At 35.7% G+C, this 24,634-nt stretch overlaps 1 protein-coding gene across 1 annotated transcript in view; it reads left to right on the top strand.

Moving 5' to 3' along the window:
- Nucleotides 1-24,634, top strand: part of PTPRD (protein tyrosine phosphatase receptor type D) — a 2,680,207-nt gene that overhangs the window by 1,862,270 nt on the left and 793,303 nt on the right. Inside the window, 1 exon segment of the mRNA XM_043972034.1 lies at nucleotides 21,702-21,741. The gene's annotated coding sequence lies outside the window, so the exon portion shown is untranslated.

Below are 24,634 nucleotides of genomic sequence, written 5' to 3'. Positions count from 1 at the left end.
TAGCTTTCAATTAATTTACCTGTGCTGCTGATTTTATCTCCTCTGTCTCCTTACTCCTTCAATCTTCTTTCTTTTCTAAAATAATAATAAAATAATAAAAATTAGATTTAATAAATTAAATAAATTAATTATTAAAATAAATAGAATAACAACAACAACAATAATAATATGAGATTGGATCTATAAGGCATTTTGATATTTGCAAAGCACTTTACAGATATCATCTCATTTAATCCTCATAATGTTTTTGTTTATTTTTATTCTCAATTTATAGAGGAGGAAACTGAGAGTAAAATAGTTTAAGTGATTTTTCCAGCATCTCATAGCTACTGTCTGCCACATGATTTAAATTCATGTCTTCCTAAATTCCAAGCTATTTTCTTTACTACTTTAGTATCTCAGTCTCTGCTTCCATTGGTTCCTTAAGTTTCTGGTACATGGGAAAGAATTAGAAATTGAAGGGATGACCATCATTTGGGGAATGGCTGAACAAGTTATGATATATAAATGTAATGGAATACAATTGTGCTATAAGATATGATGAGCTGGTACATTTTGGAAAAACCTGGAAATACTTACATGTACTGATGCAAAGTGAAATGAGCAGAACTGGGAAAACATTGTACATAGTAACAGCAATAAGGTGTGATGATTGTGAATGACTTAGATCCTCTCGGGATTACAATAATTCAAGACAATTCCAAAGGACTCATGGTGAAAAATGTTATTCACCTCCAAAGAAAGAACTAATGGAGTCTAAAGGCAGATCAAAGCATACTATTTTATACTTTCTATTTTTTCATGTTTTCCCCCCTTTAGGTCTGTTTCTTCTTTCACAGCATGACTACTATGGAAATATATTTTGCATGACTTCATACATATAATCTATATCAAATTGCTTACTGTCTCAGGGAGGGGAGGAGAAAATTTGGAAGTCAAAATTTTTAAACAAGTGTTAAAAATTATAATTACATGTAATTGGGGGGAAATGAATTTTTTAAAAAACTATCTCCTACAAAATAATCTCAAATCTTTTTTTTCAATCCTTCCCCTTGTCAAGGGGTTCCAGTGAATTATACTCTCATACCTGATAATGTTCTGACATTTGCTAATAGTGGAAGAAAGGAAATAGTATATATCTATATCTGAGATGAGTCCACGTCAGATCATCTTGACAAGTCCTGTGCTTTATCTATTGTCTTATCTAGTTGCCTCTTGTACCTCAAGAGTTGTCCAAAAGTGGAATTACTTGAGAGAAAGTAATGAGCTCTTTATTAGGCTAAGTATAAGTTAAGGCTTATTGGATGTATAATAGAGGATTCCTATCTCTCTTTATGGGTAGACCAGATCATTACTGAACTTCCTTCCATTTCTAATACTCTAATATAGCTTCAATGAATAAGGACTTTTCTTGCAAATTAAAATGGCACTATACATCAGAACAATAAAGAAAGTACATTGTTAGGAATTCATACAGTTGATAATATGATGGAAAATTTCAAATTATAGCTTTATTCATTTGAATGGCACATCTTCCTAAGTTATAAAAATAGTTAAAGCCCATTAGATGGGTGTTGGTTTAGTAAAACAGAAATAGTTAACAGTGTTGGCATTTAAACTATGATTGGTCTTCAAAATTCACACCTCCTTTGGTTAAATAAGGGCAATTCACACCTCTCTAGATGCTGTAGCTCCAATCTGTTCAATAGATTCTATTAAACAACATGGAATTGGGGTTATCTTTTCATAGCCAGAAGGACCAAGTAGCTTTTATAGCTGATATCCAGATTGAAGTAATAAGATTTCAGGAAACTTCTCTGTACAAGAAGCAAAAAATCTTATATCTTATTAAATAAAATATAAAAATATTGAGAGTAAATGGCTATATATTCCAAGGGCGTATTCTTTATGAGAAGCCTAATATAATGGAAAGAATACTGGACTTGAATATTAAGGACTGAGCATTCAAACTAAAAAGACTTTGCTTGAATCCATTTTCAGATCCATACTATTTAGCTGACCCTAGTCAAGTCATTTTACAACTCTAGGCTTTAGTTTGATTTCTTTATCTGTGAAGTAAAGAAGCATTAAATTAGGTAATGTTTAAAGGATGTTCCATATTTAATAATGTATCAACCCCATCAATACAAACAGTATTAAGTATAAATATTTTTCAGTGGTAAACAATATTATGTAAAACAAGTTAGTTAGACTTTTCATTCTGGTGTGGTAGCCATTAGAAGATCCCGCATTTCCACAAATGCTTTCTTTCAGAATCTAGGGAACCCCTATTATCATCTGTGTTTACTTCCTTATCCCTACATTTAACTTTTATCAACTGAGAACAGGAACTACTTAAATTCTCTAAGCAGCAAGTGGCAGAATCAGAATTTTACTTCAGACTCATTGACCAATATAGAACCATGGTACCCCCTTCTTATAAGCCCAAAGTATAGTTATCCCTCAAGTTCAAGGTACTTTGTGGTTCATCATCTAATCAAAACCAAAGCTCAAGAGACCCTAGTAATGTGTTTGCTTTTATCAGTCAGTTAGAGGACACATTATTTCAAAGCAAAAAACATTTAAACAGCATATCAAATAAGGTAACAAGAAAACATTTTCCCTGGTACAAATGGAGTATAGCCTCTTGATTTAACATGTCATCATTGGCACAGGATATATGCAGGGAACATGTATGACTAGGGAACAAAAATAGTCTTGGAATGTACATAAATGTACAACTGGAACTCATAGGGCCCATTCATGGCCTAGATGACAAGACTCTAAGACTTCAGGGTGGCCATTATCCTATAAAGATATTATCTTCTTTCTATCTACTGTTCTTCCCTGTGTTGTATCTGCTTTCCACTCAGGTTATCTCTTCTAGACAGTATCTTTCTGAGATAGGTATCATATCTCTGTATTATGGGCGTTTCATCTCTGTATTCCTCGAAGCTTAAGCTCTTCAGGGCCCTCATATGAGTTCAGCTAATCAGGATTATCTACTGGCTCTCTATGTGCCCTGATACTATTATGTAGTAGCTAGAAAGCCTCTCTATGATCAGAGAAGCAATCTCTTTTTAGAGCGTAACTACAGTGTTCATGAGCCATCATATGCATCTAAACACAGCTGAACAAAAGCCAAATAAATGGACCTTCAGGCAAAAATTAAATCAATTATTTTGGCTGCCTGTGCACAATGCTTCCTTGATATCTGTTACCCCATAAAACTACCTGGAATAAGGCTAGAAAATAACTTTATTTCATGCCTTGGTACTGATAACTCCTACTTAACTATACTAATAGGGGTCCTATGCTTCCAACAGAACTCATTTTGTGAACTCATGCCCATCCCTGCCCTCTAAATATCCCCGTGGAGCTATGCTGAGGCTTTGGATAGGAAGCCTGTTTTGTTGGTTGTCTAGCTTTAAGAAAGTGATGGATAAAATACTAATTCAACAAATTAAACTGCAAAGTGTGTTGCCACTGTGTGTTTGTGTATGTTTTTGTTTTTTTTTAATGGAGAGCTGGTATTTAAACATTTACCAGCACTGTTGTATGCATGCAATCATCCCAGAAACTTTGTATAATAACTAGAATAAGTATTGCTACCACCATTTCACAGAAGAGGAAAAATAGAGAAAAGAAAGTTTTGAAGAAATTCCTAATGCCAAAATGTTGGTGGGTGATAGAAACAACTAAATGGAAACTAAGACTGTAGACTTCCATTTCAATTGTCCATATTATATGGCACGCTGATAAGAAATCTCAACATGCATATATGGGACAATCATAATATTCATAGAATGATATCTCTGTAAGGGATATAAAAATCCTTTGAATCAATCTTTTCATTTTATACATGAGGAAATTTAGACCAGAGAGAAGTGACTTTTCTAATATCTTATAGGTACTAAGTAAAAGAATGAAAGAATCACAGAATCTTTTGGAAATGACCTCAGCAACCATTTGGTTTAATGTATAGCTCAACAAAATCACTCCTACAAACTCCCTTCAAGGGGTCATCTAGCCTCTTTTTAGAAAACCTCTAGGGAGGGGTAAATCACTTACTCCTGAGCACTCCATTTCATTTTTGATAGCTCTGATTTTTAGGAAATTTTTCTTTATATCAAACTTTTTTTTTTGCCTTGGCAATTTGCAGCCACTCTTCCATGTTGTGCCTCTGGGGCCAAGCAGAATCAGGCTGATCCTCCCACATGACAATTTTTCAAATATTTGAACATGTGTCATATTTCACCACTTCCCCATGAGTTGTCTCTTTTTTAGGCTACACATTCCCAGTTTATAGCATACTAGATTTAGATCCATGCTACAAGGGACTTAAGATCCAACTTTAGCAGCAGCAGCACATCAACCTTATCCAACCTTCTCATTTTCCAGGTAGCACAGAGAGTTTCAATAATATTCCCAGGGTCACACAGGTAGCAAGCATCAAAGTTGGGCTCTTGGGATCATAGGATAATAGATTTGGAGCTAAAGGGACCTAAGAAGCCAATTCTTTCATTTCATAGAAAAGAAAAAAGGACATCCAGTTAAGTAAAGTGACTTGCCAAAATCACACAGATAGCATTTAAAGTACAAATTATACTATGTTGATCTCAATTCCCTTGATCATCTCAGTTCTCATCCTCTGGGTTTACTCTTCAGGTTATTGACTTCTTTTCTGGTACCTAGAACTAAGCACAGTGGTCAGATGTAGACTTCCTGGGCAGAGGACTGTGGGACTTTAACATCCTAGTTCTGGACACCATTATTTTCTTAATCTACTTTAAGATGCCACTAGCGTTATTTTTTTCTGCTCCCAAATCATACTTATATTTAGTTTACAATTCACTAAGTCTCTCAACACTTCTTTTCCCTGAAGAACTATTGCCTTATCATGTCTCCCATGTCTTATACTTGTGAAATTGATTTTTTGAACCCAATTGTAAGTGTTCAGATTCATATTCATTACATAATCTTAATTTCTTCTACCCAAATGTTCTAATCTGTCAAAGTATTTCGGATTCTGACTTTGTCATCCACCCAGTTAACTATCTCTTAGCATTGTGACATCTGCAAGTTTTACAAGAGTACCACCTCTGCCTTTACCCAATTCCACTGATCTTCCCACTGTACCACAGCTGCCTATAATGGCTCTTTTCATTTGGCTTGTAAATAAAAATTCTATTTTCTTGCTATTCCTGTTGCTAATGAGTAATATTAAGGCTCCTTCAGACATTTTTTAAACCACGCTTCCTAGAGAATTTTGTACACTGCTTACCCTGAATTGGGCCCCATTCTGCAGTTTTTATTCAGGTACAACTAATAGAGTTTTCCCAGAGTGAGGAATGTGTAATCAATCCCATTGTTTGATTTCAATGGCTTATTACCGGGTGGTGGAATTGTTATAGCAAAGGCAATTTAGACAATCAGGTACAATTGACTCCAGTCAATTTACATACTGCAGTCCCGACGGTAAAAAGTCATGGTGTTTCATGGCAAAGATAGTGCTGTCATAAAATGAGACCACCTGGGCGCACTAACTAAAACCAAGCAAAGGCTTTTTGTTGTCTCTTTCTTTCCTCCTTTTTTTTTTAAACTGTTGGGTAACGGTACTTGGGGTTGTTGCCCAAAAAAGAAGGGGGAAAAAGTATTCTACTAAATCTGTCATTTATCAAAAAATCATCTAAATTGTAGAATATTTTTAAGGAAAACCATAAGATAGACCTATATTCCTAATACTATTATTGAGGGTGACTTCGATATTGAATACCTGTGTGATTTTTAAATTTTATTTTTGAAAAGCAGTAAAAATGTCAGTCTATGATAAGAGGTAGCATGGTATGCATTCTAAGGTCAGCTATTTCACCTGCATAATGATGAGGAAATCATGGAATCTCTAACTATTAAAGTTATCCAAAATCAGTTTGTGTTGCCTTGGCTCATAGTGGGTTCCACATTAATGATGTTCATCAGGTAGAGGTAGACTGGTCAGGAATACTATAGTGGGAATTTCTTGTTCAGGTAAGAGGTGAGATGAATAACTTCTAGGTATATTCCTACCCTGAAATTCTGCATTTTTATTATGCTGAGATTCCATATTTATGGTGGGGAGTGTTTCTTTAGCATTTACTATGTGCCAAGCACTGAGCTAGATACTATGAATACAAATGTAAAAATACGTCCAAGGAGCTTATATTATAATATTCTAATCAGGGCAGATAAAATACATAAGAAAATGGTGAGCAAGGAAGGGAATTTTGGTCTAGAGAGTCAGAGGAATAGTGAGCAGATCCATAGAGCAATCACTTGTCCTCCCTGTCCTCTAGAGCTAAACCATGAAGCATTCAAACTCTACTGCAGAGAGTGCAACTCCAATGGGCTGACAAAGTAGTCCAAATGGCAAATATACATTTACCTGGAAGTATTTTACAGAGGATTTCCACAGAGGTCAGAAGAAGAAGTATAAGAACACTCTCAAGATCCTTTGAAGAATTTTAGAATCAACTGTGAGACATGGAAGATTCAGGTTCAGAACTGCCCAGCACTACATGCTCATGTCAAAGAAGGAGCAAAGCAGAATTGCAGTAGCATAGAGACAATGTGAGATGCATACATTTAAAGAGAGCTCCATTCCAAATGTTCAAATGACTGTGCTCCTCCTGTGGTAGAACCTTCTGAGCGCTTATTGAACTGATCAGCCACAGCTGAACACGCTGTACTTTGACCCCAATATTGTGATGTCATTGGTCCTCTTTGAGCACAAAGGACAAACAACAACAACCTTTCCAGAAACATTGAGAGTATTGATTTGACTAATATTCCCGGAACAAGAAATTTTTTTTAAATGAGATGGAGTAGAGGAGGTTATGCAGCATCAGGACAAATGGCAAGATGCCCAGGGTGGATGGATGGATAGGATGTAAAGCATAGTCTTGGAACATCTAGATATAGTTGATTGGGAAAATGTGTACTTACTCACTTACTAATAAGAACAGCCCATACCCAGAACAGAGTTCCAAAAGTAAGTGGACTAATTCTTCCAGGGAGGAGAATGTGGACTCTGCAGGTCTAGTTTAGAGGATATAGTGTCAGGGCATATGACAAGATGCCCAAGTTCTATAGCTGAATGGGTTAAAATAAAGAAATGAAATCTAATGGTCTTTAAGATTCCCTTTATCTCTAACAGTCTAAAATACTATTATAATACTATGCATTTCTTGGGTATGGAATCATTTACTTTAAGCTCACTGGTAAATATTCAGTGCTCCATGATCATAGACCATGGCCATACCTCCTATCCTGAAGCTCATAAGGACATGTCATTAGTTTGGTGGCAGGGGTACAGGGGAAGAGAGAGCTGGAAGGACAATGTGACCTGCAAGTAAAATCCACCAACACTGCTGTAAGAACAATGCAAAACATCTATACTACTCATAGCAGGTTCGTTACATCATTTTCACATTTATAAGCAAATATGCTATATGCTATCAAGTGATGCTATACTGATATCAGTGTCCAGACTATTTTCTCATGCATTATGCCAGTGAGACATAAGTAAAAATATCCTATATATAGGAAGCTTTCATTTCATGGGTTTTTTTGGGGGGGGGGCAATGTGGGTTTAAGTGACTTGCTCAGGGTCACACAGCTAGTAAGTATCAAGTGTCTGAGGCCGAATTTGAACTCAGGTACTCCTGAATCCAGGGCTGATACTTTATCCACTGTGCCACCTAGCTGTCCCCAGAAGTTTTCATTTCAATGCCACACATAGTGTCCTGCTTGGTGTTATGTATACAATAAATATTTATTGAATGAATTAATGCAGTTATCTGGGTGAATATACATAGTTACTATTCTACAATGACAACCTTTCTGTAGAGTCCAGTCACTGGGCCTCCTTTTCTAACTCTGTTGTTTGTTGTTTTTGTTCAGTTATTTCAGTCATGTCAGATTTTTCCAGGCCCAATTTGTGTTTTTTTGTTTCTTTTTGTTTGGTTTGGTATGCTTTTTTTTTGTTTGGGTTTTTGTTCTGTTCTGCTTTATTTTGTTTTGTTTTGGGGAAAAAACATTGAAGTAATTGGTCATTTCCTTCTCTAGCTCATTTTACCAATGAGGAACTGATGCAAACAAGGTTGAGTGACTTACTCCAGGTCATATAGCTTGTAAGTAACTGAGGCCGGATTTGAACTCAGGGAAATGAGTCATTCTGATTTCAGGCCTGACACTCTATGTACTGCACCATAGTATATACCATACAGTAACTATAGGTGCCTTTCTGCCATAATGTCTTTCTTTCCCCTCAGATTTTAAAGGAGCAGCCATCTATTTTGTAAATCAACACTAAATTCTATGTTTTAGACATCAGGAATTTTGATGAGCCTCTATCTTACAAATATCATCTCCTACTTCTGCTTCACCCACAATGACCATTCATTCACCCCCAAAAATACACCAAATGTAGGAACGAGAAGTAAACTCCCTCAAGCATAAGTAAGTTTGATCAGGGAACCCCTAATCAGTTTAATGAATTGCTCAATCAGCCTTAGTCACAGAGAACCAATCATAGGAGTTGGCTATGTCTTTTTGTAGGTGACAGGATGCATGCCTGCATCTCCTGAAGAGATGCACTTCCAACAAACATTATATGCACTCATCTCATTAAATTGATAAGACTGATCAGAGAAGTCCCCCTTACACAGATAATCTACTATACTGTTTTACCACCAAGTCTTTGTACAGACTATCCCTCCCACCCTCTTTCATGATTCTCCAAACTCCCACCTTTCTTAAGTATAACTTCCCTCCTCTATTTGCAAAGCCTCTCCTTTCTACCCTTTCAAGCTCAATTTTTTCCACAAAACCTTCCTTCCCATATTCATGATTGGTCTCTATAAAACCTGTTATCATCCGCTACCTGTTTGTACTACCTAACTATATATAATCACATGTGTTATAATAAAAAAGATCACTGCTACTTAGGTCACTAAACCTGGGTTGAAGCTTTACCTTCAAGGCTTACTGGATGTGTGATCTAATAACTTTGCCTCTTTAGACTTCTGTTGCACAAGGTAGTCATGGGGAGGGAAGAAGATGAGTAGAAAGTACTTCTGTACAGTAGAAAGAGCTCTGCTTCTGCAGTCAGAGAACCTGGCCTCAAATTCCAGCGTCGTGATTGTGGACATATCACTTCACCTTTGTAGGCCTCAGTTTCCTCATTTATACAATGAAGTGATTGTACTAGATGACCTGGATCTCTAAATTTATGATCCTTAAGGTCATATATATATATATATATATATATATTTATATATATGTGTGTGTGTGTGTATATGTATATATATATATATATATATAATAAAATCACTATATACCTCTATCTATAATCTCATCCTTGTCCTCATCCCAAAAATGTTTGTTCATTCTGTTGCCTATTATGAATAAAACCAACTGGGATGTTAAGGACTTGATAAATATATTCTATATTAATTCCACAACTGAACCAGCAGCATGCCCACAAAGGTATGCCAAAACATTTAAAAATAAAATTAAAATAAAGAAATTAGGGTATGCAATACAGATTTCTTAACATCTATTTTGATGAAGATAATTCACCCTTTTACTGCAATAACTGACTCCATTCAACTTTTATATTCAGAAGGTACAAGTCCAGAACTCTAAATTACACCCAATTTTTTTTTTCATTTCCCCCTATGTCAGAATTCATTTATACGTAATTCTTCTAGAGCATCACCCAGGGACAGCGAATATTATCTCTTCCTTCCTTTGGGGACCTGATCGAACTCTAATTCCCACAAAAGTATTTCAGTTCAATTAGTGTTTAAGTTGGCTAATATTTTAAAGGCTTTCCTTTTACATAACATAGTTTTTATTATTGGGGATGAAAAATAACTATATTCCAGGTGAGGCCTACCTTAGGAAATATGTCAGCACTTGGGAATTAAAGAGCACCATGAAGAGCCATTGATATTATAAGATGTTGAAAACTATTTGTTAGCCTCATTTAGGAAAGATCACTTTTAGAATGTGAAGTTATAAGAGAATGGATACAATCACCATTTTAGTAGAAAGGGGGTTGTTGGGATAAGGCAGCTGAGGAATCTTTTCTTTCAGCTCCACTCATCTCATGAGCATCCCACAAATACTCCTGCAAAACAGGAGGTAGAAATGTCGCTGTCCCTAAAATAAAACCCCGTGATATGACTACATATTGTAAGTCATTTTTGAAGGAAAGCAATCTTAGAAATTATATACTCAAAAGAGCTAAAGTATAAGCTTACCAGACTCTATTTTTTTTTCCTTTAAGAGCTTTAAAATAAAAATGAAGGCCCTAAAGTCAGAAGCCAGTTTCCCCTCTACTCAAAAAAATTTTGAGCTCACTGCCTAGCAAATTACTTTCTTCTGCTCTTTAAAACTGTAACTGGGAAAATAGAGTAGAACAAGTCATTGTTTCCATCAGCCTAAATTCAGAACCATTGTGATTGGTTCTCCCAAAGTGTTATGAATCCAATGGCTCTCCATGCCCTTCTTGAGAGAACCACAGAGAATTGAGCTAAAACATAGCTTTCTATGAAAAATATATAATCTCTGATCTAAAAGTTTACAGAAAACAAGACCTTAGCCTATGCTTTGGGGATAAAAATAGATATGAAACACAAAGATATTTACAGTCTAGTTGGTGAGCTAGGATATCTATCTATGACACTATCTCCTTCATAATACCCTTTTATTGCATAGCTCAAGTGCTACATTCTTCAAGCCACCTTAGAGGGAACACATGTCACTATGTCATTTTTGAGCAAGGGAGCTTTAGCTGAGTTCAGTTGAGGAAGTGCCTACCAGGTATTGCTCTCCAGAAAACATCAGCCTAGGTCTTATCAGTTTCTCGGCCATGTAGGGGAGATAGTCTTCTCCTAAGACACCTTATCCCAACTAACCTCCAAAGAGCATTCCTTCTACAAAAACATAAAGCTCCTCACCTTACTGCTAAATCAATATACTATAACAGTTGTGATTAACCCTTCTCTTGCTGATCTGGCCCTAATCTTAGCAATAAAATGGAATATTTCTTTTAAAAATAAAATGCGACACTTGAAGTTGATACTTAGCTCAGAACCTTTACACCATAGTGGATTGTACTCTTTCTATTCACTTTTCAGGAATGCCTCAATGAAAACTTGATAATAAACTGGTTTAATTTCTATAGGCCCACTTTTAGACAAAAATATATAGAAGGAAGAAGTTACTCTCCTATTTTTCATGTAATTATCATTTTCTTCTACGCCAATTGTTCCATCCCCTATACCTATTGTGTCTCACATCACAAGGAATTCTAAGAGGCAGAAATGAGAAGATAGCACCTTGCACACATAGAGGACATATACAAATACAGATGTGATTTATGGGGAATAAGGAAATCACGTGGTCCTATCAGTACTACTCTGACATTTTTTTGCTATTCTGGATCTTCTGAATATTGGAGAGGGTTCATTTCCTGTCTCTTACATCATAGCTCTTCAGTGGTTAATAACTATGCATAGAATACTCCATCCTATCTCTACCCATATTAAATATGTCCAGGCTCCAGAATGGAGATACAACTTAGAACTGCAACTTGTACTTCCCATGATGCCATGGGTCTTCATAGAGAAAATGTTCAGCCCTAAAATGGACAGACCCAGACTTAAAAACATTTTTCCTAACATTGGAAGCCTGTAGTTTTCTGCCTAGTGAATATGTTAGCCCTTAACACATTGTAAGCCTTTAGCAAGTATTCAATGAATATTTATTCATTGATTGACTGATTGATAGCATGAAGTTAGTTACTATATTATAAGCACAAAGATAGACTTAATTAATACACAGCTTGAGTAATTTACTACCTAACTCCAATGTGACACTATACCACAGCTCACTCTTTATGAGCTTAACTTTATTAAATATGAATACTGCCTCTTATTGCAATATGTGATACTTGTTCTTAAGATAGATGGACATATAAAATATTTGAGAGGGAGAAGAAAGATACATTAGATAGGAAGTCAGATGAAATTAGTGGAGCTCTAGCTCATAGCTTTATTTTTTATGAGGAGTGGTTGGAATATTGATGTCTGGAAAATAGTGAACATAATGTCATTATAGCAAAAATAATTTAGCAAGAGCTTACAAATATTGCCTGATTATCTTATCAATTCAGAGGAATTCTGGGAAACAGTTTTAGAGGATTTAATAAGAGAATGCCTTGAAAAAAATGATTTGATAAGGGGCCTCCAACATCGATTTATGAGAGAGAGGTTTTACAAAATTAACTTGTTGGAGCTTTTAAAGATTCTGGCTTATGTTTTGTTAGAGAATAGAAAAGGCAATGGATAGTTATGTGGTTAGACATTTAAAGAGCACTCAAAGCAAATACACAAGAAAGATTATTGGTTAAAGTAATGAGCCATGGTAAAGAGGTTAAAACAGTTGAATGGATGTAATATTCACTTCATCACAGGAGATAAAATGATAAGTTATAAACAATCATTTCATAAGATGGAAACTGGTGGTCAGTTGGCTAAATAGTGTTTAGTTTGAAAACAGTGCCTCAATAAAAACTTGACAATGAACAGGGCTAATTTCAACATGTCCAGTCCTAGGTAAAATTGTGTATCAGGGAACAGTTGCCTTCCTACCTCCCATATAATTATCCTTTTCTTCTATGCCAATCTTCCTCCTTCTCCTATGCCTATTGTGTTCCATTCAGGACCTCCCCTTGCTGTCAACTAAAGTGTTGATGATTAAATTTAAGATGACCCAAGAGGCATTTAATAATGGATTCTTGAAGATTGAAAAGCTTTCTAGGTCAAAAGGAATGAAACTACATAATGATAGAATGACAAGTGGTAGGAAGACATCTGGGCATAAAATCCCTGCACAGCCCTCCTAAACAACAACACATAATATAGGCAGACAGTTATTCTGTCTACCTATAAGACTGGGCTCAAAGTTAATAGTATACAAAATGTCCTTCGTTCTGAATTAAAAACGGAACCTGGAATCCAGGTTCCTATTTTTTTCCCTGGAACTTCTAGGTAATAGAAAACAAAAAGCCATATGTGTTTGTAAACATATGTATGTCCAGACATGTTTTCATTTTTCAGTAACTACAGTAGCATTGTCACTCTACACATAAAAAGCAAATACTATTAGTGGATATTAGGACCTTATATAAGCAACTAGTCCTTTATTGTACAGCAGATTCCACCTCTTTTTCAGACCCAGAGAGGTTTAAATGACTTGCATTGCCCCAAGACACACAGTTGCTTATTGGTAGAGACATAATGTATTTGTAGATTCTATTGGTAGAATTATTAGAATCCTGGTTTCCTGACTCCCATTCTACTTTGCCAACTACATTATGCTCAGTGACTTGGCCACTGAATTAATAAATATCACTTTTGGTTCAATAAGTATTCTATCAGAACTGTCTAGTATTTTCCTATATTATAATATAGTCATATCATGCTTTAATTGAACTTGAGTGGATAAGAGATTTAACCAGGTATGTTTAGAGGGAGACAGAAACAGAGACAGAGAAATTGCTAGGGTTGGTCTTAGTTGATCTCTTTAACGTTCCATGTCAATTATATGTTCTCTTTGACCTCCTTGAATCTTCTCTTGCTTCATGGTAAAACAATAAAAAGTGTTTTATAGTGGTATGATCACCTTCCAATCAATTCATACTTATGTGTGAATGTCTTTCACAAGTATTTTCCTCAACCATCATCAGCTTTCTTGCTAACTAAATCTTTGTTTTTGTTTTATTCCACATGAGCATAAATCCTGGTTAATAGTTTTGTTACATGTAATGAAAAATAAACTTACATCTAATGGTTGCTAAAATCTGCCTACTGTATGATAGACTATTTTTTTTTTTTGGTGAGGCAATTGGGGTTAAGTGACTTGCCCAGAGTCACACAGCTAGTAAGTGTCAAGTGTCTGAGGCCAGATTTGAACTCAGGTCCTCCTGAATCCAGGGCCAATGCTCTATTCACTGTGCCATCTAGCTTAGGCTATTTTATTTTAAAGAGACTCTAGATTTTTTCCAGTTCAAACTATTAAAAATATTATAGTATATTTTATGGGTAATTTAAGGTATTCCTTACACACTGACTTTAGAAGCTAATTCTGTGTGAGATGTGAATTCACTGCAAAATATATATAATCTATTCTTCAAATTCAAAAGTCTAGAAACATAATAGTATATTAGTGTGGACAAACTTCTTGGTGCAAGAGTTGTCTAAGCTTAAAATGGGGGTAATAATATGAGTCCTAATCAAGTATTTATTGTAAAAACTTGAATATGATTATGAATGTGAAAACAGTCTAACAAGTTAAAAGCACTCTAAGTGCAAGGTATTGTTATTTCCATATAGTTACAACTTCTCCTACCAGTACCATTTTGGTGGTGTAATAAATGGGTAATCTCTAAATAATAGGTCTGAGTAAAACCAGCCATCAGGTAAACCATTCAACTAAGAGAAGAGATGTCATAGACATCATCTAGGCTTACTCAAAGAACATGGGACCTAACCTTCCCTTCTGGGCCCTCATCTTCGCTACAAACTTCATGGAATCAGAATTTATAAGTCAAGCACTAGAAAAGAATTTCCTGTAGATTTTTCATTTGATATTGAGGGGCAATGGGGCAGCTAGGTGGTACAGTGGTTAGAGCACTGGGCTTAGAATCAGGAATACTCATCTTTATAAGTTCAAATCTAGTCTTGGACATTCACTAGCTGTGTGACCTAGGCAAGTCACTTAACCCTGTATGCCTCAGTTCCTCATCTGTAAAATGAGCTAAAGAAGGAAATGGTGAACCACACTGGTATCTTTGCCAATAATAACCCCAAAATGGGATCATGAAGAGACATACATGACAGAAATAACTCAACAATAAATTAGGGACAATATGTCAACCAGACATTTGCAATTCCCATTCTTGCCTCTGTTATTATCAACATTTGGAGAAAGCAATTGGATACAAAGGCACTGGCACCTGCTAGAGTTCAACAGAGAAACCTGAGAATTCTTTATTTTCATTTAAGTATTTGGTCTCACTGGTATGTTTATAAAATTCTTGGGAATAGATTGAATACGTTCACCTAGCATGGAGGTGCGAAGAAACTATAAGAGTATAGCATTTTTCATTGGAATAGTCAATCTACAGGGTGGCATGATGTTTTAACTTTTCAAAAAAATTTTTTTCTCTATTTTTTGCCATTTACTAGATTTAATTTTTCACATGTTAATGTAAATTCATTTCCTGTATATACTGTATATGATGCTATGGCATTTTAAAAATATTGAAACCCTTTTCTTTAGATTTGCACTTAGATTTGAAGCTCTTAAGTGTACCTTCTATTTGATAGTATGTACTATAGTTATCTGTACCTTATCTTTCTCCTATACTTTAAATCTCAAAATAACAAGGGACCATGTATTATCTAAACATTGAAATTCCCCTAGCACCTAGCATAGTTCTTTGAACCAAGTAGAACATCAATTCTCAAGCTTTCCTGCCAAAGGCATAGTATTTTTCTTGACTATGAAGAACTGAGACACATTATGGGATAGTTGGGAAACTCCAACACATAATAATAAATATTAATTCCATATAATTCAGAACATATCTATCAGAATGACACGTTAATGCATTAATGCATTACAGCACTCCTTTTGAAAACAATTCCAGTAGGTAAATGAATGAAAAGGTATTTATTAAGTGTTTGCTATGTGCCAGACACTGGAGATACATGAACAAAAGAGAGATACTCTCTACCTCAACCATCTTAAATTCTAGTGGAAAAGATACCACACCACATACAGGGAATAGACAGGAAAGGGTATTCTGGTTAGGGACATCATCTGACAGAGAATAGAGTCATAAGGCAATAGAATGATTGAAAAGTACTTTCAAGAAACAATGGCAGAATAGATATGATCACTGTTTACATGCAAGAAGGGGATAAAGGAGGAACAGTAATGTAATGGTTGCTCAGTGAATGTTTATTAAATATTTTTTATTTTTGTCAAGGGAAGGAAATGGATGTCAGGCAACCAGTCAGTCAAATAGTATCTATTAGGTGCCTATTAACATGGCAGGCACTGTGCTAAGTGCTGAAGATACAAAGAAAGTCAAAAGACAGCCTTTGTCCTCCGGGAGTTATATGATGAGAATGATTAAGAGTAGCACTTCATTTACTTAATTAAAATACATCACAACATCCTCGTAGGCACCTTCTTATGCTGGAAAACCTAGCACTGTTAGAAGAGGATGACCTTTCTACTGTGTCTTAGGATTTATCCTGCAGCAATTTAACCTTAAGATTGTTTCAGTCTTTTATCTTCTTGAACTTCTACAAAATGATAATTAGTTTTTCATTCTTTAATCAAAGGTCAGATAATGAAATGGTAGATAACCTCAAGGAAAGGAGACATAAATGGCAAGGCTAAGGATATAATAGAGTGAATTGTATATTCTGGCAAGCAAGTAAATTGTGTGTGTGCATGTTTCTATAGGTCAGTCAATATGCATACATTAAGTTATTATGTATGGCACAAGAAGAGTGGAAAAGTAGGAGGAGAGTAGATTATGAAGAGCTTTGAAAGCTAAACAAAGTCTTATGTATTTAATCCTGGAGGTGATAGCAAGAGACTGGAGTTTATTAAATATGGCGTGGCATGTTTGAATCTGCACTTTAGGAAAATAACTTTGCTAGCTGAATGAAGGAAGGAGTAGAGTGGGCAGAAACATTTAGCAGGGAGACCAGCCAGCACGTTATTGTAATAATCAAGGGATGGAGACAGCAGCTAGGTGGCACAGTGGATAAAGCACAGGCCCTGGATTCAGAAGTACCTGAGTTCAAATCCGGCCTCAGACACTTGATACTTACTAGCTGTGTGACCCTGGGCAAGTCACTTAATACCCATTCCCCACAAAAAAATAAAATAAAATGATCAAGGCATGGGATGATGATGGCCTACACCATTTTCAGAGTACAGATGGGCATGTTCAAGAGCTGCTGAGAAGGTGAAATCAATAGGTCTTAATAAGCAATTGGACATAGAGAATAAGAGATGAGTTAAAGATAACTCCAAAGCTGGAGGCCTGAGGGACTGGGAAGGTGATGTGCCCTCAACAGTGATGGGGAACCGAGGAGAAGTGGAGGGTTTAGCGGGGTAAGATAGTGAGTTCAGTTTGGGACATGTTGAGTTTAAGATGTCTACTGCATATCCATTGCAAGACATCTGAAAGCCAGCTGGAGATGTAAGCCACATAAGATGTAAGGTCAGCAGAGAGATTACGGCTAGATAGGTTGTTTTGAGAATCATCAGGATCAAGATGATAATCGGATCTATGGAAGTTAATGAGATTACCAAGTAAAGTACTGCAGTGTATGTGTGTGTGTGTGTGTGTGTGTGTGTGTGTGTGTGTGTGTGTGTGTGTGTGTGTAAATGTACATATGAGACGCAGAGAGACAGAGACAGAGAGAAAGACGCAGAGAGAGATATATGAGTAGAGACAACATGAAAGAGTAGATACAGTGTTAAATTTGATGTTGGGTTCAAATGTCAGACATAGAAACTAGCCATGTGACCCATGTCAAGTCATTTATCATCTCTTGCTTTCAATTTCTTATCTGTAAAATGAGGGGATTGAACTTAATGTCCTCTAATGTCCCTTGAATTCTGATTCTCAGACTCTGATAGAACACATTCTGTCCCAGTAACATGAAAATGCATCACATTTCAATACTCACCGATGTAAAACCTTATAGGTTTTACTATGTGTAAACCAAACTTAACATTCAGGAAACATCTAATAAGAAATGAAATATTGTGTTTGGGATGCAAAATAACAATAACCAGATACCCTGTGAGAAAACTTAAATGAGATACACACACACAGCCAATGAAGAACATATTTTTCTTTGCATAAAACCAAATAATTTTCCTTTCTACCAAAACTTAAGAGTGAGGAACAACTCACCACAGTGATCCATCTTGTGTTTTTTTTTTCCCATAAAAAAATAAGGTAGAATTTCTAGTTCAGCGGCCCTAGATTTTTCTCTTTTCCCCCTTCTCTTTCTCTATTATCTTTTTAAGGTAGTGTAGTGCAGTGGCAAAAATGCTGGGGCTGGATCCATGAAGGGTTAAGTTTTAATTTTGTCTCTGATATTTAGAAGCTGTGTAACTATGTATATAAGTCCCTTAACATTTCTGAGTAAAATGAGGAAGATAGTCCATATAGTATGTAGGACACAGTGAATGGCTTCTTGGTGAGGGTGAAAGAGGAGAGTATAAAAACTCACTTGAAACTTAACATTTAAAAAAAACAACTAAGATAATGGTGATTGGTCCCATCATGACTTCCTGGAAAATAGAGAAGAAATGAAGTAGTGTCCGATGTTTTATTCTTGGGCTCAAAGATCACTTCAGATGTCAACCACAGCCATGAAATTAAAAGGCTCTTGCTACTTGGAAGGAAACCTAAGGCAAATCTGGACAGCATAATAAAAAGCAGAGATATCACCTTGTTGAAAAGGTTTGTGTAGTCAAAAATATTGTATGTCCATGAGTCATCTATTCCTGTGAAAGTTGGACTATAAGAAAAGCTGAGCTCCACAGAATCTATGCTTTTGAATTGAGGTGATAGAGAAGACTTTTGAGAGTCCCCTGGACTGCAAGGAGATCAAGTCACTAAATACTTTTATTTTTTTTTATTTTTTGGAGTGTTTTTTGCAGGGCAATGGGGGTTAAATGACTTGCCCAGAGTCACACAGCTGGTAAGTGTCAAGTGTCTGAGGCAAGATTTGAACTCAGGTACTCCTGAATTCAGGGCCGGTGCTCTATCCACTGTGCCACCTAGCTGCCCCTACTAAATACTTTTAAATAATTCAGACAACTCTGGAAAGATAAATACTGAAGCTGAAGTTTAAATACCTTTTTTTTTTTTTTGTGAGGCAATTGGGGTTAAGTGACTTGCCCACGGTCACAAAGCTAGTAAGTGTTAAGTGTCTGAGGCCAGATTTGAACTCAGGTACTTCTGAATCCAGGGCTGGTGCTTTATCCACTGTGCCATCTAGCTGCCCATGAAGTTTAAATACATTAAGAAGACAAGACTCATTGGAAAAGACCCTGATGTTGGAAAGGATTGAAGGGAAAAAGAGAAGAGGATGGCAGGGGATAACATGAATAGATAGTGTCATGGAAGCAACAAACATGAGCTTGGATAGACTTCAGAAGATAGTGAAGGACTGAAGGGCCTTGGCATGTCATGGTCCATGGGGTCATGAAGAGTCAGAGATGACTGAATGAATGAACCACAAAAGATCCTCCTGTGTACCTACTATAAGGTACGTAGTGCTATAAAATGTTAGTTATTATTAGTGACTTGACAGCACAGAAGCACATTCATGTTTTCTGACTATGAATGGGGTTTATGGAGACTTTGTATCTAGTGTCTATGTACTTGAATCTATAAAGTATTTATAGGCAAGAACTGTTAAGTCCCTGCTCATCACATTTATATTTGTTCTGTTGACAATTTGATGCAAAGGCTATAGCTAATGTCTATGCTGATTCATAGAATGTGTGCCAGGAAAGGGGTTTGGAGATGATTTAGGAGAGGGCTTTAGATTAGATGTAATGATAAAGAGTGTATATATATATATATATATATACATATATATATATATATAGAGAGAGAGAGAGAGAGAGAGTATGTATGTATATATATATATATATATATATGTGTGTGTGTGTGTGTGTGTATATATATAAACTAACTCTGGAATTCATACCTGGCCTGTTCACATCTCATCTCCTCTGGCAGTTAATAGATAATATGTAAACTTCTACAACAAGAATAGTTCCTCCAAACCAAATTGCATATAATGCATATAGTGCCTAGTATGGTTTTCATAGAGTAACCATTCAATAAATGCCTAATGATGACAAATTGAAGGTGAAAGAAATGTCATTTTCCACTAGTTCACTGACTGAAATACATTTGGCTTTTCTATTTACAATACACATAAAAAAAAAATAAACCTAGAGAGTGGACCGAAAGGAAGAAAAAAATTGAAATTAACAATTGCTCTGACTACTTCCCCCCACCCCCCCACCAAAAAAAAGGTTGGGGGTAATATACACAGATCAGTTTAAACATTATGGTACACAAAGAGAGATTAGCTGGTTGTGTTTAAAAAAGAAAAAAATAGCAATTTCTAAATTTGCTAGAAACAGAAATTAAAGGGACTTTGGAAGTCATATAGGCCAATTCTTTATCATTTTATAATTAAAGGGGAAAAGGCCCTGAGGAGTGAAATGAGATAGAAACCCCAAGTTATACAGCTAGCAACTAGTGCTATCTCCAAAAAGCTGTAAGCATGCCCAGCAGCCATACCGCGGCAAAACCATGTCAGCAGACAGACTAAAACAAGGTGAGGGTAACCAACAGGCCTCAAAACCATCAATGAGTTTCTCAGATATATACTCCAAGCATATGAAGACTAACCCCAGCAGAATGAGCAGACAAGAACAATTTGTTCCAATTGCTATAAAGGCAGCTGAAGCTGGCACTGTGAAGTACTTAGATCTTGGTGAGACATCAAAGAGGCCAAGAACATCACTTGCATTCTGGACCATTGTCAGTCATCTTGACTTTTTGTCTTGCCACTGAACTTGGATGACACTGGAAGAGTGAAGCTGATGACTTTGTGCAACTCTGCCTCACTTAAGTCCAATTTACACTCAAGTCAAGACATCAATCCTCTTTGAAAATAAAGGTTGAACATCATCAGGACCATCAGGATTCCATCCCAGGTCCTATGCTCTTTCAACTTCAAAACCATGTGTTGTTTTTTAGCTCCCTTTATTTTCAGAAACGTGTATGGATTTCCTCCCTAATGAAAAAAAGAACCACAAAAATGTCATATTTTTAATGAACATAATTTATTTGTAATCTCACTTTTTAAAGTGTGGATTACTTTCCTTGAAAGCAGATAATTTGAAATTCAGTTTCTCCTGAGACCCCATGAAGCATCAGTAAAATCAATTATTTCACAATACTACTATATTTAGAATGGAGCCTTGATCATGATTTAATTGAACCGGGGTTTTTTTCTATATTTTTCTCTTTTTTAAGAACTTTTTCACTTTGGTTTTAATCATAAAGTTACTTTTTTCAGTTGCAACCTATCAAATTTTAATAACCATCCTCATTTCATAAAATGTTCATTCATGTGAAGTTCAATTCAATTCAACAAACATTTATTAAGGGATTACTGTATGTCAAATAGTATATGAGGTGTTGAGTTTACAAAAACAAAAATGAAAAAATCCTAGCCCATGATAAGCTTATACTCTAATTAAATGTAGCTTAATTTGGAGCTAATTTTAAAAGAATGTAGTTCCTCATAAATTTCATTTCCTTTTGCTTTTTATTGTAGTATAAAGAATGTTGGAAATAAATATTTTAAAACAGTGGGAATTAAGGGAAATGCAAAAAAGTTACTGTTTTCTTTTCCCTAAACATTTGTTTCAATGCCACAGTTTTAAGCAGAGCAGTATTTTAAGCAGTATCATTTTCACACCCTTTTAATCATTATCACATTTTCTTTTTTGCTTAGGTGAGAAGTCCGGTGAGCACCACCGGGATCTGAGGAGCAAGTAAGAATTAAAATTCTACTGTGATTTTTTTTCTCTTTTTAAAGAAAAATCCTGATTTTAGGAATGTCTTTGTTGTTCAGAGATATATTTGGTTACAAAAAATTTTAGTGGTTTGTTATGAAATTTGCAGCATGGAGATGAGATTTCATGTGCCGTTGGAGCTTTCAGACTTGGTCAACTTTAAAAATATCATGTGAAGTATGTTTATTGCAAAATTCTGTGGATCAAAGGCAAAAATATCACAATTAAAGGTACAACAATTGGAGTGAAATTTCATGCAAAAGGATTCTTGAGGATTAGCATGTTATTATTCAGATTCTCTTTGCATTGGGTGTCAAAATATATTTAAATTCCCTAGGAGAGTTTTCCTTAGGAATTGTTGAAAATGGTGTTTGTAGATCAGGCTCATGATTGGTTTTCCTCCGCTAAATTCTGCTCTTTGTTGCACTAATCATTATCCTCAGGTGAGGAAGAATGAACAAACAAATCCATTAAAACCTCTACTATAACTGCAACATCAGCACCAAAATGCTGTACACCTGGGTTGGAACCTGTTCTGGAATCTCCCCATCATTGCCACTGACTTAAATTCTTCTATACTGGTATAAGTAAGATTGCTTAGTCACTAAGAGAATTTATTCTTGTATAAGGGATGTGAAAGGTGATGGCAGAAATAGGAGAATTGACATGAACGAAGGAGGAAAAGGGGAAGAGGGAAGGAAAACTGTCAAAATAATCAAGGTGACTAGACAAAAATAAGCAATGTTAACCACTGTTGGGGGTGGGGCAGGTTATTACTATAAAAAGAATAAGGGACAATAGGCATAAATGCTTTAGTGAGTAGAGAGGCAAGAGACAAATTGTGGAAGGGGATGTGCTTGAAAGAAAGAGGAGAAAGAGGAATGGCAAGTGAGGAGAGACTTATGTGATAAACCTATAGCCATAGGTCTATAATTTTAAAAAAAGAAATTTAAAGCCAGAACTTTAGTAGAGGTAGACAATTGTTATCAGTATCCTTGGGGGGAAAAAATATCTAGGATTGTATGATGAGGCAATGTTTGTGGGATTAGGACATTATACTAAATTGAAACTTTGGTTAAATGAAGAAAATGTCTTCATGATTTTTCCCCTAGTTTAGCCCAAACTTCTAGTACCCATGAACACATAGTCCAATGCTTAAATTATTTTTTTAAATGAAAATCACGCCTTTGGAGAGGTGGAATAAGTTATTCTAAATGTATTTATGGTTGCAGACAGCATATGTGAACCAATTCAAATTTACTGTCTGAGCTCTTCAAATTACCCTGGCATTCAAAAACACAAAGACCTGGAATTACCCTGTAGTTATTCTCCAATTGTCATTTGCTGGCAAAGGAAAGGTTAACAGCGTTGTTGATTTCTAAACAGGCAGGGACATATTTATCAAAAAACCTTTCCTCAATTTGCCTCTTATTGAAATCTCAAAGTGTCCGCCACTAAAAGAAAAACTATAGTGTGGTCTCCCTTTTTATTGCATACATTTTAAAACGAATTCTTTCTAGAGGGTCATGTGTATATGTAGCCATTATTTGTAATGGATTTGTATAAGTTAACCAATTTAAACTTAAGAAAATATTTTATTTTGCCTTATAAGCATCATTTTATTTTCATAAATATGAATGCTATTGTTGCTTGGAGGAAAGTGCTGTGTCCTTTATGTGTGAAGATACTGCTGACCACTACCAGCAGGGCATAGGCTTTGAGTCATTTTTCTAGTAGAGGAGATGTATTTGTGTTGATTCATCCATATGGTCTCCCCTGGCTTCCTATGGACATTTTCAAGATAGATGGCTAAAGCTGAAGGTATGTTCTGTGACCATGAAACAGAACAAAGTTTACTGGCCTATACACAGACCCATAACCTTGACCTCATTAGCACTGTTCTATACAAGCTTATCCTTTCTCACTCACAGACAGGATAATCATAACTTGAGGTTGAAGGGATCTGGCCCCTGATGCTGATGTTTTGTCTTCTGGAAGTCAAAATAAGCTTTAGCAGATTGTGAAAATGAGATTGATGGAGAAGAACAAGAACAAGAACAGGAACTTTCATTTATTTAACACTTTATGGTTTTAGAATTCATACATTTATAAGTGGGTTTATAAAGCACTCTCAAAACAATACTTTGAGTCAGCTAGCAGAGGCATTATGGTATGTCAGACTCAGTACCGTGAAAAGCCTACTACATTTGGAGCCAGAGGACCTTTTTTCAAATTCCACCTTAAGTAGTAATTCGACATTGGTAAGCTTCAATTTCCTCATCTGTATGAATGGCTAAAAATGAAAAGAGGAAGAAAGAATAAATAAAGAAATATTAAGTACTTACCATATTATAGGCACCTATCTGATTCAATCTGATTCAAATAGGTCAAAAAAATGACTCCAAATTATTCAAAATAGTTCCTTTTAAACTGGCTGGATTCAAACTAATTTCATTGGTTAAAAATGTTCCAATTAGGTTGGGCTGATTCAAAAAGTATGGTGGAGTGAAAAAAAGCACTGGATTTTAGATCAGGCATCAATTCATACAGTAGCTGTGCTATTTACTAACGCTGTGGGAGTGACATAACTATTCTGGACCTCAATTTTTCCAAGTGTAAAATGACAGAGTTGGACTTCTTGCCCTCTTAGGGTCCTTTCAACTCCAAATCTATGATCTTATTATTACTATGAAACCCGTTTTAGCATTTCTCGCTGATTCCTGATTGCCACAAATCAATTCCTAAATTAAGTTCTGGACAATTTTGATCACTCTGCATGAATTTACCGGTTTTGACATTTTCTGAATAGTCTTAATTAGTTCTGAATAATTATTAATGGGTCAAACTGGTTTTTATTGGTTCTCACTTGTTC

The sequence above is a fragment of the Dromiciops gliroides genome, chromosome 1 (genome assembly GCF_019393635.1).
Source record: "Dromiciops gliroides isolate mDroGli1 chromosome 1, mDroGli1.pri, whole genome shotgun sequence".
Lineage (NCBI taxonomy): Eukaryota > Metazoa > Chordata > Mammalia > Microbiotheria > Microbiotheriidae > Dromiciops > Dromiciops gliroides.
The sequence above is the reverse complement of the archived record's forward strand: the minus strand, read 5'-3'. Positions and strand labels throughout refer to the sequence as shown.